Genomic DNA, 19591 nt, shown 5'->3' with positions numbered 1-19591 from the left:
TTATTCTGTATCTTTGATTTGTTGTTATGTGGTTACAAGACAAGCATCATTATAAAATGATAATCAATAGAACAGCTGATACAGAGGCGGTCATTTTTTCTCTGAATACAACAATTAAAAAGAGGATTTATTATTATTATTATTATTATTATTATTATTATTATTATTATTATTATCCTAATATTGAAACCCTATTTTACCCTTTGCTTTCGTGTGTATAAAACAGCAAAGTAATTGCCGTGTATAATAACACACTGCTTTTACATATCCATTGCTTACGCATGGTTTATTAGCAGGCGTAATGTTTTCTGTCCCAACTCTGCGTAAGTCTCGTATAAAAACTATACATAGTTCATTAATAACACCGCTAGTTTATAATATTATACCTTACCACACTTAGGAAAGGGACAAAGTGAGTTTCCTAATTTTGATGAGAACAATAACCATGTAACGTTACAAACTTATTTTGTACATTATTTTTACGGCAGCAAGAAATAACATCACATTTTTAATGATGGGTAGTTTGATATTTTGGTCTACGAAAAAAGGGGTTGCTATGACAACAGTTATGTATTAAATATTATTACGTAAGTGAAGTGGGTAGGCATTAGATACACACAGATATATATATATATATATATATATATATATATATATATATATATATATAATGAAAACAAGCATTCTCTGCGGCCCTTTGAAAAAAGAATTAAGGAAGAGTCTAATGAAGTGCTTTGTGGCGTTGTATGAGGCAGAAACACGGTCATTACGACCAAATGAAGAGAAATGACTAGAAGCATTTGAAATTTGGATATGGAGAAGAATGAAGCGTGAGAAATGGACAGGCAAAATAAGCAATGAAGCTGTACTAGAAAGAGTGGGTGAAGAAAGTATAATGCTGAAACTGATCGGAAAGACGAAAAGGAATTGGCTGGGTCACTGGCTGAGAAGAAACTGCCTACTGAAGGATTAACTGATCGAGAGAACGGTTCGAGGCAGAAGAAGATAATAGATGATAGAGAACATTAAATGAATGGATCGTATGCAGGGACTAAGGGGAAGGCGGAAAATATGAAAGATTGGAGAATGCTGGGTTTACAGTGAAAGATCTGCCCTTGGGCAGAAAACTATGAATGAATGAATACATCAGTACACCCCGAATGAAATATGAATGACAATATTAATTTGAGAAATTTCGTGAATGATAATAACGGCAGATAAGTTGTGAAAATTCCTATATTTTGTTATAAAAATGCTGAAAACATAATGTTAAGTGATTGTTTTTCGACATCGTAATTCTTTCGCGAAAAATATTGTTTTAAAATTTCCTCTCCTGCACAATTTTCTCAGTGCGCTTGTCCCTGTTGTTCGGCCGCACGCTTCAAATTTGTTTATTTTAATATCTATATCTAGTGTTTCTTACCTTAAAGATTTCCCAATAGTCCCAAATATCCTTCCAAACTTGTTTAGTTTAATATCTATATCTAGTGTTTCTTACCTTAAAGATTTCCCAATAGTCCCAAATATCCTTCCAAACTTGTTTAGTTTAATATCTATATCCAGTGTTTCTTACCTTAAAGATTTCCCAATAGTCCCAAATATCCTTCCAAACTTGTTTAGTTTAATATCTATATCTAGTGTTTCTTACCTTAAAGATTTCCCAATAGTCCCAAATATCCTTCCAAACTTGTTTAGTTTAATATCTATATCTAGTGTTTCTTACCTTAAAGATTTCCCAATAGTCCCAAATATCCTTCCAAACTTGTTTAGTTTAATATCTATATCTAGTGTTTCTTACCTTAAAGATTTCCCAATAGTCCCAAATATCCTTCCAAACTTGTTTAGTTTAATATCTATATCCAGTGTTTCTTACCTTAAAGATTTCCCAATAGTCCCAAATATCCTTCCAAACTTGTTTAGTTTAATATCTATATCTAGTGTTTCTTACCTTAAAGATTTCCCAATAGTCCCAAATATCCTTCCAAACTTGTTTAGTTTAATATCTATATTAGTGTTTCTTACCTTAAAGATTTCCCAATAGTCCCAAATATCCTTCCAAACTTGTTTAGTTTAATATCTATATCTAGTGTTTCTTACCTTAAAGATTTCCCAATAGTCCCAAATATCCTTCCAAACTTGTTTAGTTTAATATCTATATCTAGTGTTTCTTACCTTAAAGATTTCCCAATAGTCCCAAATATCCTTCCAAACTTGTTTAGTTTAATATCTATATCTAGTGTTTCTTACCTTAAAGATTTCCCAATAGTCCCAAATATCCTTCCAAACTTGTTTAGTTTAATATCTATATCTAGTGTTTCTTACCTTAAAGATTTCCCAATAGTCCCAAATATCCTTCCAAACTTGTTTAGTTTAATATCTATATCTAGTGTTTCTTACCTTAAAGATTTCCCAATAGTCCCAAATATCCTTCCAAACTTGTTTAGTTTAATATCTATATCTAGTGTTTCTTACCTTAAAGATTTCCCAATAGTCCCAAATATCCTTCCAAACTTGTTTAGTTTAATATCTATATCTAGTGTTTCTTACCTTAAAGATTTCCCAATAGTCCCAAATATCCTTCCAAACTTGTTTAGTTTAATATCTATATCTAGTGTTTCTTACCTTAAAGATTTCCCAATAGTCCCAAATATCCTTCCAAACTTGTTTAGTTTAATATCTATATCTAGTGTTTCTTACCTTAAAGATTTCCCAATAGTCCCAAATATCCTTCCAAACTTGTTTAGTTTAATATCTATATCTAGTGTTTCTTACCTTAAAGATTTCCCAATAGTCCCAAATATCCTTCCAAACTTGTTTAGTTTAATATCTATATCTAGTGTTTCTTACCTTAAAGATTTCCCAATAGTCCCAAATATCCTTCCAAACTTGTTTAGTTTAATATCTATATCTAGTGTTTCTTACCTTAAAGATTTCCCAATAGTCCCAAATATCCTTCCAAACTTGTTTAGTTTAATATCTATATCTAGTGTTTCTTACCTTAAAGATTTCCCAATAGTCCCAAATATCCTTCCAAACTTGTTTAGTTTAATATCTATATCTAGTGTTTCTTACCTTAAAGATTTCCCAATAGTCCCAAATATCCTTCCAAACTTGTTTAGTTTAATATCTATATCCAGTGTTTCTTACCTTAAAGATTTCCCAATAGTCCCAAATATCCTTCCAAACTTGTTTAGTTTAATATCTATATCTAGTGTTTCTTACCTTAAAGATTTCCCAATAGTCCCAAATATCCTTCCAAACTTGTTTAGTTTAATATCTATATCTAGTGTTTCTTACCTTAAAGATTTCCCAATAGTCCCAAATATCCTTCCAAACTTGTTTAGTTTAATATCTATATCTAGTGTTTCTTACCTTAAAGATTTCCCAATAGTCCCAAATATCCTTCCAAACTTGTTTAGTTTAATATCTATATCTAGTGTTTCTTACCTTAAAGATTTCCCAATAGTCCCAAATATCCTTCCAAACTTGTTTAGTTTAATATTTGAATCAGTCATTTTAGAAAGGGCTTTACTCCATTTTTTTATGAAGGCAGTTTAAAAAGCTATTATATTCGTCACACTTGAATACACCTTTCTGTTAATAAATTACTTTATTCCATGGATTCAGTAAGATGTACAGAAGCTGCGAATTTTCACACCACAGTATTTCCTGGAATAAGACCATTTTGATGAAGATCTGATTGCTGTTGTGTTGGACTGAAGTCCTTTCTAAAATGAATGATTAATTTATATCTTGTATTTTTTTAATAAAAAATTTTGTAATTAGTCCCACATATCATTTCAAATTTGTTTCGTTTAAAATCTGCATTTTCACAGCAATCCTGTAATATATTGAAGCCTAAATAGTTAAGGGGTTAGGTACAGCTTACAGCAGTAAAATTTTTGGAAGTATTAAACATTTTTTTCCTCCATTACTGTATCTTGTACAATAATGAAAATTGGTATGTGTAAACCACTGTTCTTCTGCTACATGAAAAAAATATTTTTAAAATTTAAAAAAATTACATATATATATATATATATATATATTTTTTTTTTTTCAAAATTCAAAGTGGTGCAGTTTACTGTGCAGTGATGAAGCGTTTCCCTCATAAACTTGTTAACTTTTTTATGTTCTCTCTCTTTTATTTTATTGCTGAGACTCATGTTTACAATATCATGCTCTTTCAACTACATTCCTTAATAAATAAATAAATATATATATATATATATATTTCTACTTTGTGTTAGAAGAAAATACTGATATTTGAGCGTTTCCCTCATAAACTTGTTAACTTTTTTATGTTCTCTCTCTTTTATTTTATTGCTGAGACTCATGTTTACAATATCATGCTCTTTCAACTACATTCCTTAATAAATAAATATATATATATATATATATATATATATATATATATATATATTTCTACTTTGTGTTAGAAGAAAATACTGATATTTGAGCGTTTCCCTCATAAACTTGTTAACTTTTTCATGTTCTCTCTCTTTTATTTTATTGCTGAGACTCATGTTTACAATATCATGCTCTTTCAACTACATTCCTTAATAAATAAATATATATATATATATATATATATATATATTTCTACTTTGTGTTAGAAGAAAATACTGATATTTGAGCGTTTCCCTCATAAACTTGTTAACTTTTTTATGTTCTCTCTCTTTTATTTTATTGCTGAGACTCATGTTTACAATATCATGCTCTTTCAACTACATTCCTTAATAAATAAATATATATATATATATATATATATATATATATATATATATGTATATATATTTCTACTTTGTGTTAGAAGAAAATACTGATATTTGAGCGTTTCCCTCATAAACTTGTTAACTTTTTCATGTTCTCTCTCTTTTATTTTATTGCTGAGACTCATGTTTACAATATCATGCTCTTTCAACTACATTCCTTAATAAATAAATATATATATATATATATATATATATTTCTACTTTGTGTTAGAAGAAAATACTGATATTTGAGCGTTTCCCTCATAAACTTGTTAACTTTTTCATGTTCTCTCTCTTTTATTTTATTGCTGAGACTCATGTTTACAATATCATGCTCTTTCAACTACATTCCTTAATAAATAAATATATATATATATATATATTTTTTACTTTGTGTTAGAAGAAAATACTGATATTTGAGCGTTTCCCTCATAAACTTGTTAACTTTTTTATGTTCTCTCTCTTTTATTTTATTGCTGAGACTCATGTTTACAATATCATGCTCTTTCAACTACATTCCTTAATAAATAATTTTTTTTTTTTACTTTGTGTTAGAAGAAAATACTGATATTTGACCATTTTTAAAAATGAACTCATTTTTTATCACACAATCTATCAAAGGTACAGAAGTGATCTTGCATCATAATGTAGATATTACATGCGTAAATACACAAAAAAATTTCAACACAGAATGTTGGATAGTTTTTAAGTTATGTGGGAAACGGTTCATCACTGCACAGTGAACTGAATTAAAAAAAAGGTAAATAATTTTTTTTTAATAGTAAAAATATTTTTATGCTCGACCATGCCGAAATGTAGTAATTATACACCTGGTAGTAGCCCTTTAATGCACCTCATTAAAGTACACCTATTCATTATAATTCAGTTGTTCAGCCAATGAGAAATCACCATTGTACCATTATAAAACCGCAAGTATAGATTATTCTCGGATATGCAATCGAAAGACAATTAGCGAAAAGTCACGGAGGCTGGAAATCCAATACTGTCGCAGAAGGTTATGTTCTGTTACTATAATAATTAGTGTTAATTGTAAATAATATTCAAATAAATTCAATTTTTCATCTCGTTTTTCAATTCTAAATCAATTTCCAGGTTATATCAAGACTAATCTTCATGTTATTCTCTAGATTATATCAAGCACAATGACATTCGTGCCTCGGAAAAAAATCAATACTTTCGCGTCTGCGCACATCTCACAATTGTTCCGCTCCTCACTTACATAACCATAACATGAATACTTATGAATAATTTCAAGTTAGAAATATGGTCGAGCATAAAAAGTCGTATGAAACTTGCCTATAATGGTAATTAAGACGCTCGTATGAAAATTATGAAACTCGCTTGCGCTCGTTTCATAAACATACTCGCGTCTTAATTACTACCATTTATAGGCTCGTTGCATAATGTATTGTTTTCATATAGCAGAGGAACTGTGTTTTATACATACTAATTTTCATTCTTGTAAAAGATACAGTAGTGGAGGAAAAAAATGTTGAATATTTCCACAATTTTACTGCTGTAAGCTGTACCTAACTCCTTAAAACATTTAAATAATAAAATCGTTAAATTAACGCCGAGAAATACTTCAGGTCTCAGTTAGCCAGATGATCGGGCATTTAACTGGCGGTGGTGCAATCGGAGCGAGGGAGACAGAGGACAGGCTAGCGGTCTCTACCGGTCGATATCTCATTTATAGCAAAATAATAGAATTTATGAGAAGATGCCGCCGACGCTTTGCCTCGGGACCTAAACCTTGAGACGATCCGCGTCACTTGAAGGGGCACCGCCATTAACCACCGCGCTGCCCTTGCTTCGCATCCAGGGATTGCCTTTCCCCTGCATTTTAACATTGTTCGTCCGTGCTCCTGGATCTCTTCTCATACTGCCCTCCTATTTACATTACTCTATCATTACCAACTGCTATCCTGTTTTCAGGTCTTCGGGTATTGTTACGTTTTGCAAATCGTATTGCTTATTTAAGCACATTAAATTTAAAGGCGCACCGCCGAGAGCTTCCACGCCGGAGATTAGAACAGTTAAGGCTGGTTCATAATAAATCGGGAACGGAAACGATAACGAGAACGAGAACGGAATTATGGTTAAAATAAATGTATTTAAATGTAGGCCTTCACAATAGTTAATTGTGAATACTCACATTTAAATATTTATTTTAATAATATTTCCGTTTTCGTTCTCGTTGTCGTTTCCGTTCCCGGTTTATTGTGAACCAGCCTTTATCAGAGACATACGAAGAGGGGGGAATGGAATTCCCGTCACCGGAACTCTCGCCATTGTACAACCTAGTCACTGCAATTTTGTCACCCGGTATTTTGGTTATCCGATATTTTGGTCACCAGTACGGAAAACGTCAAATATCTTGGAGCAATAGTAACAAATACTAATGACAGTCGGGAGGAAATTAAACGCAGAATAAATATGAGAAATGCCTGCTATTATTCGGTTGAGAAGCTTTTGTCATCTAGTCTGCTGTCAAAAAATCTGAAAGTTAGAATTTATAAAACAGTTATATTACCGGTTGTTCTGTATGGTTGTGAAACTTGGACTCTCACTTTAAGAGAGGAACAGAGATTAAGGGTGTTTGAGAATAAGGTTCTCAGGAAAATATTTGGGGCTAAGAGGGATGAAGTTACAGGAGAATGGAGAAAGTTACACAACACAGAACTGCACGCATTGTAGTCTTCACCTGACATAATTAGCAACATTAAATCCAGACGTTTGAGATGGGCAGGACATGTAGCACGAATGGGAGAATCCAGAAATGCATATAGAGTGTTAGTTGGGAGGTCGGAGGGAAAAAGACCTTTGGAGAGGCCGAGACGTAGATGGTAAGATAATATTAAAATGGATTTGAGGGAGGTGGGATATGATGGTAGAGACTGGATTAATCTTGCTCAGGATAGGGACCAATGGCGGGCTTATGTGAGGACGGCAATGAACCTTCGGGTTCCTTAAAAGCCATTTGTAAGTAAGTAGACATTTTCTTAAAAATAATAATTTATTTTGACAAGTAAAATATCCATAGGTACACTGTATAAAATGTTATGTGATTAATGTTTCAAAAATTACCACACTGCATAAAATGTTAGATGATTTATGTTTCAAAATTGCCACCAAAATTGTGTCCGATGGCTCATTGATCATCAATATCTTCCAATTCATCTATATGTGGAGGCTCAGGTGGCAAATTTTGTCTTCGTACTTTTCGGACAGTGCTCTTAATGGTTTCTTCCTTTGGCAGGTTCATGTTTGTTTCACTCGAGACTTATCGACAGTAACTTTATTTCCGCTTAAGATATACCAATCTACCTCTAGTGTAGGGCAAGATACATCTTCGCTTGCGAAAATTAGAAAGGCTTCTCAAATATAGGACTTTTCAAAAGAGGTAAATTCAATTCCTCATATGAGTCATTCCACGTCAAATCGCACAAAATTATACAAATTTTGACCTTCATATTTCTGATTGCGTTTATATTTTTTTTACCAACTCTATGGGTCTCATAAACCAACAAGTGTATTTTTATTTTCTCCTAAGTCCACATGTTTTTAAAATATTACATGTTAAAATTCGTTAAAAATGTCGCACAATGCAACATTTAAAGCGTTATATTTCTGACGATATTGATGTTAATTTTTTTTAATGCATTTAAAAGCTTAAAGTACTGTCTTTTATTAAATATTTACTAACTAATTTTAATATAATTATTTCAAATATTTTTTTATAATTCAATTTTTAAAACATATACATCAATGTGAAATAGCCCTATTAAAAATCTAAAAAAATGCCTACTAGGTGCACTGAATTATTCTTAATAATTTCAGAAAAACTCAGAATGGGATCTCCAATAGTTTAATGGAAATTTAATTACTTGTGACAGAATGTGTAGCGGTCGGCGCAGCAGCAGTGGACGGGAAGCGTTAAAGCGCGCTAAGAGGTTTGTCGGCGCTGGATAATTGACTGAAAGTTGCAACATTACACCCAGTACGGATCAAGTTGCTCGAGGAACACTGCTAATTTACTTATTATGATATCTTCAAATAATTGTACATTATGCTTTTCAAATGTTTCTTTTCATTCACACTTTAAATTTTCATTCGCCTACCTTCTTTCTTGAAAGAAAATTGGTTTACTAAATCTTCAGTTTTTGACAACGGAATGAAACAATATAATTTTAATGTACCAGTTATTGGTTTTAGATTATGGTATCTGGCCTGCAAATTTTCAGTGTGGTTTTTGTGCTTATTGAATGGACAAAATATAAATGACACGTTAGAAATGTGTTTTGTGACTGATCAAACAGTTTTTTGTGTTGTTATAGGATCTTGTATAGGCTAACTCTCGTGGCAAGTCTTTTAACAGTATCTCCAATGCCAACACATGGACCTTTACCATGCGACATTGCAAAGAAGTGTCATTCAGCACTAATTCCATAATCGTCTTCATGTAAGCAATTATTTTTTAAATTCTTTTTTTTATTGTGAACTTGATCCATTGGAAAAGTAGATGATTTTTTTTCATATCGTTGAATTCTTACTTTAAGAAATTGATTGCTTTGGATTGAAAAAAGTCAAAGGGATCGGTGTCATGTTTCATGGTTTCTGTGATGACATTACTTTTGTAACGAATTTCTGTATCTCCTTTGAAATATACTACGAAAGGATTTATTTATTTATTTATTTATTTATTTATTTATTTATTTATTTATTTATTTATTTATTTATTTATTTATTTATTTATTTATTTATTTATTTATTTATTTATTTATTTATTTATTTATTTATTTATTTATTTATTTATTTATTTATTTATTTATTTATTTATTTATTTATTTATTTATTTATTTATTTATTTATTTATTTATTTATTTATACAGAATAAAGAATATAATAACAAACAAGAGAAATAGAAATAAAATAATACAATCAATATAAAAAAGGAGATGCAGTAGTATTAACAAAATTTGAGACCGAATGAGCAGCGCTCGTGTTCGGTCGCAGTTCAGATATAATATTAATAGCCTATAAGAGAATATAAAATAAAATAAAGTAGGAAGTAAAATTAGAATTGTATTGCATTGTGGCTTGGTATATGTTCCAATGCAAACGCATTGTATTGAATCTTGTATTACAAATGAATAATTTTCAGAAAAGTCTGCAATAACTATTAATTTTCAGATTGTACATTTCTTTACATTCCGTCAAAAATAAAATATGGCTGACTTTTGAATGGATGATGATGCATCTTCTACATGAAAAACTTAACATGCCAGGGAGCCTTTTACTTTTGAAACTTTTCAAGGGGGTATCGTTTTGTTGTATCTTTCTTTCCTTGATAGGGGATTCTATTGACATCAAACTCTTGTCTAAATCCTCAATATTACTGATTTCTAGCACTGTGTCCATAGAACTGCTAGAAGAAGTACTGGGATAATCACTTTCTTCGTCCGCACTTTCATTTGATTCATGTTTATTAATATCACAAGAACTACCGGCTTCGCATATAATTTCACCTGACCTATGCGGAAATTGATTGATTTTTACGGAACAAATCACATATTTGCACACTCAAAGACTCCTTTAAATTGAGCTTTATCAATAAGTCGCGACTTACGCGTTTTAGTGTACTTTTCTTTTTAAAAGCGTGATTAGGAAGGTAAATGGATTTAAACACTTGTTATATATTACGCGATCTTCACCATCACTCATGTTGTATAGAAGTCACGTCACTGCGCGAAATTCAAACCCAAACTGATTATTTTTCTCTCCTGCCATCTGTTTACTGCCATAAAGTTTACTGCCTTATCCAGCCTTGCTATCATCAAACACTTGGCTATATTACAGTATAAACATACAGCACTGTGAAGGGCTTCCCTAGCTGAGCTGACAATGATAAAATAATTTTAGATAAGATATTTACTGTTCCTTAAGATATTAATCATTTGATGATTAGTATGGTGACATCAGATGGAACGGGGAATTTCCACGGGCAGCCTTCTAGCCTATGGCTGCAAGCAGTTCATTAGCTGGGCATCGCGAGCGCGTGCATGCCTCCGGAAAATAAATTGTTACAAATGTATGGGTGCCGATCCCACATTTATAAATGCAGTAGTTTACAGATAATACATTAGCGAACAAGTCTATATTTTTTCAGATTTTTAACTTGGCTATTTAATATAGTAATTTTGCTTTGAAAAAGAAACGGTTAAAAAAATAGGCCAAATTTTAAATTTATTTGTGATAGGCCTAAAGTAATAAAAAGTGTTGTATTTCGTCTTTAAAATGCGCCAAACCGCAAATCTCAATTATATGTAGACACAGAATTCCAACCGAGTTTATGTAACAGTGCGCGCATAATTTGCGTAACTTCAAATATTCATAACTACACAAATAATTAATAATTGTGAAAATAAAAAGATACGGGTCTCCTTATTTGATGTCTGGAATTCATGAAAAAAAATCGACCATTTCCGAGAAGGTCGTGTTTTATTGCTGTGCGATTTGACGTGGAATGACTCATATTTTCTTCAAATTCTATACGATCTTAAAAATTTTGGCACTGGCATATTACACAAGAAATGGGATTATTATATCGCCACCCATTGCTGTAACTTCAGCGTATCCATTTTGTTCTTGTACAAGTAACAGCTTCTCTTCAATGCTATACAGGGTGTTTCATAATTATAGGTACAGGGTTGAGTAGAGGATAATGAAATAAGACAAACAGTCCTAAGAAACATACGCCAGGAAACGAAGCATTTACGAAATCTTTGGGGGTTTTATTATGTCTCCTCAGTACAGGTCGTTTGGGGTAACATAACAACCGATATTCTTTGGAGGAAGAGAGAGTTATAAAGTGTGCTCAATATGATCACCGTTAATACTAAGGCACGTATTAGGAAGTTTCCTCAGTGAATATCGTGCACGCTCGAATATCCCTGGCCTGTCTATAATGAGTTGACAAACACTGATAATGCGTTACCAGAGTTAGTTAACATTATTAACAGGGTTGCAATGCACAAAATATTAAAAATATTACCAAAGAAAAATCCACAGGACTGAAGTCGGGGGACCTGGGAGGCCGATACAACTATTGTGGAAGCTTGTGCGTAAGAATTCTCGAATGTTCAAATGAAAGTGAGTCGCTGCTGGCATATTACACAAGAAATGGGATTATTGTATCGCCACCCATTGCTGTAACTTCAGCGTATCCATTTTGTTCTTGTACAAGTAACAGCTTCTCTTCAATGCTATACAGGGTGTTTCATAATTATAGCTATAGGCTTGAGTAGAGAACAATGAAACGAGACAAACAGTGCAAATAAACATAGGCCCGGAAACGAACCATTTATGAAATCCTTGGGGTTTTATTATGTCTCCTCAGTACGGGTCGTCTGGGGTAACATAACAACCGATATTCTCTGGAGGAAGAGAGAGTTAAAAAGTGTGCTCAATATGATCACCGTTAATGCTGAGGAAGACATTAGGACGTTTCCTCAATGAATATCGTGCACGCTCGAATATCCCTGGCCTGTCTATAATGAGTTGACAAACACTGACAATGCGTTACCAGAGTTAGTTAACATTATTAACAGGGTTGCAATGCACAAAATATTAAAAATATTACCAAAGAAAAATCCACAGGACTGAAGTCGGGGGACCTGGGAGGCTGATACAACTATTGTGGAAGCTTGTGCGTAAGAATTCTCGAATGTTCAAATGAAAGTGAGTCGCTGCTGGCATATTACACAAGAAATGGGATTATTGTATCGCCACCCATTGCTATAACTTCAGCGTATCCATTTTGTTCTTATACAAGTAACAGCTTCTCTTCAATGCTATACAGGGTGTTTCATAATTATAGGTACAGGCTTGAGTAGAGAACAATGAAACAAGACAAACAGTGCTAATAAACATAGGCCCGGAAACGAACCATTTATGAAATCCTTGGGGTTTTATTATGTCTCCTCAGTACGGGTCGTCTGGGGTAACATAACAACCGATATTCTCTGGAGGAAGAGAGAGTTAAAAAGTGTGCTCAATATGATCACCGTTAATGCTGAGGAAGACATTGGGACGTTTCCTCAATGAATATCGTGCGCGCTCGAATATCCCTGGCCTGTCTATAATGAGTTGACAAACACTGACAATGCGTTACCAGAGTTAGTTAACATTATTAACAGGGTTGCAATGCACAAAATATTAAAAATATTACCAAAGAAAAATCCACAGGACTGAAGTCGGGGGACCTGGGAGGCCGATACAACTATTGTGGAAGCTTGTGCGTAAGAATTCTCGAATGTTCAAATGAAAGTGAGTCGCTGCTGGCATATTACACAAGAAATGGGATTATTGTATCGCCACCCATTCCTATAACTTCAGCGTATCCATTTTGTTCTTGTACAAGTAACAGCTTCTCTTCAATGCTATACAGGGTGTTTCATAATTATAGGTACAGGGTTGAGTAGAGAACAATGAAACAAGACAACCAGTCCTAATAAACATAGGCCCGGAAACGAACCATTTATGAAATCCTTGGGGTTTTATTATGTCTCCTCAGTACGGGTCCTCTGGGGTAACACAACAACCGATATTCTCTGGAGGAAGAGAGAGTTAAAAAGTGTGCTCAATATGACCACCGTTAATGCTGAGGAAGATAATAGGACGTTTCCTCAGTGAATATCGAATATCCCTGGCCTGTCTCTAATGAGTTGACAAACTCTGACAATGCGTTACCAGAGTTGGTTAACATTATTAACAGGTCTGCAATACACAAAACATTTAAAATATTCCTGAAGAAAAATCCATACGACTCAAGTCGGGGGACATGGGAGGCCGATACACCTGTTCTGCGTAAGAATTCTCGAACGTTCAAATGAAAGTGAGTCGCTGCTCCGTCATGTATGTACTACAGCAACTGCCTTTCCCAACGAGACACATGGAAAAACTGAGGTATGCAGACCATCGAGTTTGCCAAATAAGAAACTGATTGAAAATGCACGAGATGTATAGGCTGTTCAGTTAATGGTCTCAGCCATGACATTATATCTCGGAATTTTTGTCTTGTTGTATTCTGCTCTAGTCACACCTGTAGTTTGTACCTATAATTAATAAACCCTCAGAAAACCACACAACCAATAATCTGGCGATCTTGCAGGCCAAGTTACAGGAAAATGCCTACTGATAAGACGACCAGCAGAACAATCAGTAACAAACTTGTCGTGGTGAAACAAAAATCCCATTTTTTTTTAGTGTAATAAGATAGTACCGGAATTTTTTAAATTGTATTATAATACATGGCAATTAAATTACCTCTTACTTTTGAAAAAACATTTTACTTTATTTTTTTGTGTCAAATTTTACATTTACAGCTATATTGTTTCTTTAGATTATGATTTTTTTTACTCGTGTGTAAACTTTCAAGTAGATTTAGTGTGATTTTGTGGAAGACTTTCATATCAGTCGTATATTAAAGATATTTCTGCGGAGGGCAGACTGTACACGCAATTTATACTATAGATATAGAGCATGCTTCACATGTTCATAGAGAGCAAGGCGAGGACTTTTAAAGACTCTCGCCATCTTAACATAAGCCTGCCTTTATGATAGAAGCTGATACGCACTCAGCAAGAATGGCGAAGTGCCGGATATGAATTTTACGGCTGCCATGACAACACACTCCTCCACCTGCGATCCCAAGCTCATTTACACTTCGCAGGGGTGTCACACGCTGTATTAACGAAGTGCTTGTCAACAACACACAAATTAATCAAATTATCTAGGTAGTTATTAGATTTTAATACTTCAATAATAATATTTTTTCGCGAAAGAATTACGATTAAAATTGCAAGTTTCTTGTTCATGTTAGCTAATTAATTATGATACTTAATCACTCATTTAAAGTTCGTGTGACTGCAACCTGTGTATATATTTGTGTGGCTTTACTTTGTTTATAGTGTTTTTTTCCTCCTCTCTCTCTCTCTCTCTCTCTCTCTCTCTCTCTTTATTTCTTGTGTAGTTTTACTTTGTATACAGTGTATTTTTTTCTGTTTATTTCTATTATTGTATTTGTATTCCTGGTATTTTGGAAGAGAAGGCCTGATGACATTAATTACACCAGAATAAATAAATAAATAAATAAATAAATAAATAAATAAATAAATAAATAAATAAATAAATAAATGTCGAAAAACAATCTGACACCAGACTTATTCTTGATTTAAATCTCGGAATAACCCAACCTGATAATCATCCCAAGCGGGATTCGAACCCTTTCATACGCAGCCTCTGAGCTCGTATACAGTTCGTTATCTCTATAGTCTTTTCGCTGTAAGAAAAATCCTGATATAAACAATAGCACGTGACTGAAGTGATGCTTCATTGGCTACAGTTTGGCGTCATAGATTCTCAGTACGTAATCCCGCCCACTGTTGTACATTCTGTTTCAGTTTAAACATTTTCCGTTACTCGTCAAGTAGACCTAACCTCACTACTGTGCATTAGTTTGCTTAGGAAACTTTTACTTTATAATTACTGCAATTAAATTATTTTAAACTTATGTGTAAGGTTAATCACTAACGGACAAAGGAGTTAGGGGAGAGAGGGGATACAGTGGACATGGGGATACAATGGACATATGCAAATTTCCGTCTATATGACCTTCCATGTTGGCATCAATGACCAGAGATATTCATTTGTTCATATCTTATGAAAGTACAGTGTTTTTGACCAGAAGTACAAAGAAGATTTTCGAACAGCAGCATTTTCCAGTTTTTCGTAGTTTTGATGTAAATCTTGAGGTAAGTGCTATTCTCTATTAAATAGTTTCTTTTCAAATCATAGTGCAAGTTATAACGTTGTATATTTGTGGGTATTATGAGAATTCATTTCATGTATAATACTTTAGTGAGGTTGAAATCCTTTGTGAAAGAAAAGGAAAAAAGTACCAAACCAGAACATGGGGATATATTGGACAGTGATGTCCAATGTATCCCCTTGCATTAATATTCTTTTTTATTTTTTTTAATATGTCTACATTAGATCAATTAACTATTTACTTTATTTGTCTGCAGATGCCTCGAGTCTACACAAGAAAAACAGATCGTGAGTTTTCTGAGGTGGATATTAAAGCAGCAGTTGATGATGTATTACATAATAATATGTCTCTGCGAGCTTCTGCAGAACAGCATGGTGTCAAAAAATCCCGCTTGGCAATGTATGTGAAGAAATCCAGGGAGGTTGGGTTTGATTCAATGAATTTCAAGTCCAATTTTAAGAATCGTCAAGTAATTCCAGGTCACATGGAATAAGCTCTTGCTGATTATTTGTTGTTATGTTCAACTATGTTTTATGGGCTGACACCAAAACAAACAAGACGATTGGCTTTCGAATATGCTAAAAAGAATGAACTGATGACAATACCTGCATCTTGGAAAGCAAATAAGGAGGCTGGTTTGGATTGGTTCTCAGCATTTTTGTAAAGAAACCCAGCACTCGCCATCAGAACACCAGAAGCTACAAGTCTAGCCAGAATGCAGGCATTCAATAGAGCAACAGTGGGCCAGTTCTTTGATAAGTTGGACATTGTGCTGCAGAGACGTAAATTCATGGCGTATCAGATTTTCAATTTAGACGAGACTGGCTTGAACACTGTGCCACCTGTGGTAAAGTAATCGCAAAAAAGGTGAAAAAGAGGTAGGACAAGTGACTTCCAGGGAGCGGGGTGAACTTATGACACAAGTTGGTATCATTTGCGCAAATGCCTTACCTCCTGTGTGGATATTCCTCCGCGTTCGCTTTGACAAAGCACGCATGATGGCTGGTGCACCTACAGGGGCTTTGGGTCTTGTCTACAAGTCAGGTTGGATGACAGCGGAAAATTTCTTGAGCGTTTTGATATTTTTTAAAGAAAATGTACGTTGTTCAAATGGAAATCCGGTGTTGCTGATCATGGATAATCATGAGTCCCACCTGAGTGTAGAAGGCCCAGATTATTGCAAGGGAAATGGCATTACCATCTTGACCCTCCCACCACACACATCCAATAAGCTCCAGCCCCTGGACCACTGCGTGTTTGGTCCTTTCAAGAAATTCTTCAATGAAGCAGTTAACGCCTGGCACCTTAGTCATCCAAATGAAAGTGTGACAATCTTTGAATTACCACAAATGAGTGCAACTGCATGGGACAGAGCAGCGATCCCAGAAAACATTAAATCGGGATTTAAATCTTGTGGAATTTCTCCATTTGACCGAAATATATTCCCCAATGAACATTTCTTGTCGTCTGTAGTATCAGATCGCCCACCTCCAGTGCTTTTGAACCATCAAAGTTCTCCAGGATCAATTGCAGAAGAACAAGCAGGATCTAAAGTAGAAGATGCTGTAATTACTTCAGTTGTCAGCTCTAGAACATTAGAAACTCCAACATCTTCGACAACCGAAAATACATATGTCAGTCCTGAAGAAGTAAGGCCCTTTCCAGAAGCACCACTTCGCAAATTGTCCTGTCGTGGGCGAAAAAGGGGTCGTTGTATGATAGCAACAGATTCTCCAGAAAAAAATGAGATCGCAGAACGGAAGTGTAAAAACTCAAAGGAAAAACAGGCAGAGAAGAGGAGAGTTCGTCAGAGGTCTTCATCACCTTTAGAGGAAGTTGGTGAGAATACCTCTGACTCAGATCAAGATTCACATGAAAATGAAGTTGAACCCATTTACTCCCTACATTCTGGCGATTTTGTAATTGTCAGAGTTAGTGGCAAAAACACTTCAAGAAATTATGTAGCCCAAATTGTTAATCGAGCCGTGGATGGATATGATGTGAAATTTTTTAAACGTCAGATCGCTTCTAATTGGTTCATTGAAACTGATGAGACAGTATCATTTGTGTCATACGAGGAGACTGTGCTGAAGTTGCCTGAACCTATCAAAGACAACAAAAAGCGTTTTGAAAATATGACCTATTTTGACTTTGATTTCATGCCATTTTGTATCCAATAATGTATTGTATTGATTGTACATATATGAATTTAGTTGTAGTTTGTTAGTATTATTGTATTTGAAATTTAGAGACCATGTATGATCATTTTTTTCTGTATACAAAATATTTTGATTTCTGTCCAATGTATCCCCATATCTGGGGATACTCTGGACAAAGTGTATTTCTTCAAATGTATTCAAAAGATGATTTCAGTTTTACTAATATGAAAATTATTAAAATTTTTAATGACAGCCAGATGTCCAACAAATCAAAACCAGGTGGAAAGAATCTTTTTAATTCATAAGCTTAGTGCACAAAAATTTAATAAGATAAACTGTCCAATGTATCCCCTCTCTCCCTTCCAGAATGCAGAAGCCATACTACAGTACCACGTGCTTATGCGAACAACTACGAACTCGAGTGACGCCAGCTTGTTACAAGAACAGACTACCTCGGTATTACTCTTGGTATTCATCCGCGTTCATAGTACATAACAACATATAAAAGTAGCTTTTCTTTTACATAGCGTTTTACATATAAGTGAAGTTATATGTTTAATCGTATTTAACAACTACAATTCAATTTTTTATTTTCAAATAATACAAGATTATGGTTTCCATATATGGAACTATATTTTCCTGCGTCATGCGAGTGTTTCGACTGGGAGCCAATCACGGGAATGACAACAACGTGCTTGTGTTTACATTAGGATTACATTGAAGTTATATGTTTAATCGTATTTAACAACTACAATTCAATTTTTTATTTTCAAATAATACAAGATTATGGTTTCCATATATGGAACTATATTTTCCTGCGTCATGCGAGTGTTTCGACTGGGAGCCAATCACGGGAATGACAACAACGTGCTTGTGTTTACATTAGGATTTTTCTTACAGCGAAAACAGTATAGAACAGCGGTGACCAAAGCAGGTGCCATGATTACCATCGTGTAATCACAGACATTCAAACGGGTACGAGGAGTTTCCTGTACATTGCTGTGTATTTCATTCACGTACTGAAGGGAAGCAGTGGCGGTATATGTTGCTCTACAAACTCTGTCTTTACAAGCAGTAAGAGGTGGTTTCGTAAAGAATGAGGAGAACTTTTTTGTTGTTCTGTCGGAGAAAATGTAATATGTTTACTTTGCTCAACGATTCAATTAGGAGTATATAGAAACATTAATTGCCACGCTGAATAATGTATTATTATTATTATTATTATTATTATTATTATTATTATTATTATTATTATTATTATTATTATTACTGACCACTAAATATGTGTTTCTATAATTCTTCTCTACGTGCATGAATATTGATATTTTTAGATCTTCTCCCTAGAAGGATAAAATTATTAGGTTGTATGTCAATTTTAATCGTCTTAATCTTTAGATAAGGATAACTATTTATTAGTTATCCATTTAATAATAATATTATAGAAAAACTGATTCAGTATTATGTGCCAACTAACTGTTAAATCATAGCCAGGAAGAGAAAGACGACATAAATAAATGTAAGGAAGTCAGCTACCTACTGGGATTTGAAATATCTCGTGCTCTAAAGCCTTTTAATAGAACAGAATTTCTCAAAAGAGTAAAGGCCCATTCACAATGAAAATTAAACATAACGTAAACATTAACATAAGCACATAAACATATGCCACAAACTTAAGTAGCCAAGGCCCATTCACAATGAAAATTAAACATAACGTAAACATAACACGTGTGTGGAAACAAACATACCGAATCAACAAAACTACAAAAATGGAGAATTGCACAATGACTGACGATGTAGCTATTCAATTTATGTTTCTAATAACTGCA

This window comes from Periplaneta americana, chromosome 6, assembly GCF_040183065.1.
Source record: "Periplaneta americana isolate PAMFEO1 chromosome 6, P.americana_PAMFEO1_priV1, whole genome shotgun sequence".
In the NCBI taxonomy this organism is placed as follows: domain Eukaryota; kingdom Metazoa; phylum Arthropoda; class Insecta; order Blattodea; family Blattidae; genus Periplaneta; species Periplaneta americana.
This window is presented reverse-complemented; position numbering follows the sequence as displayed.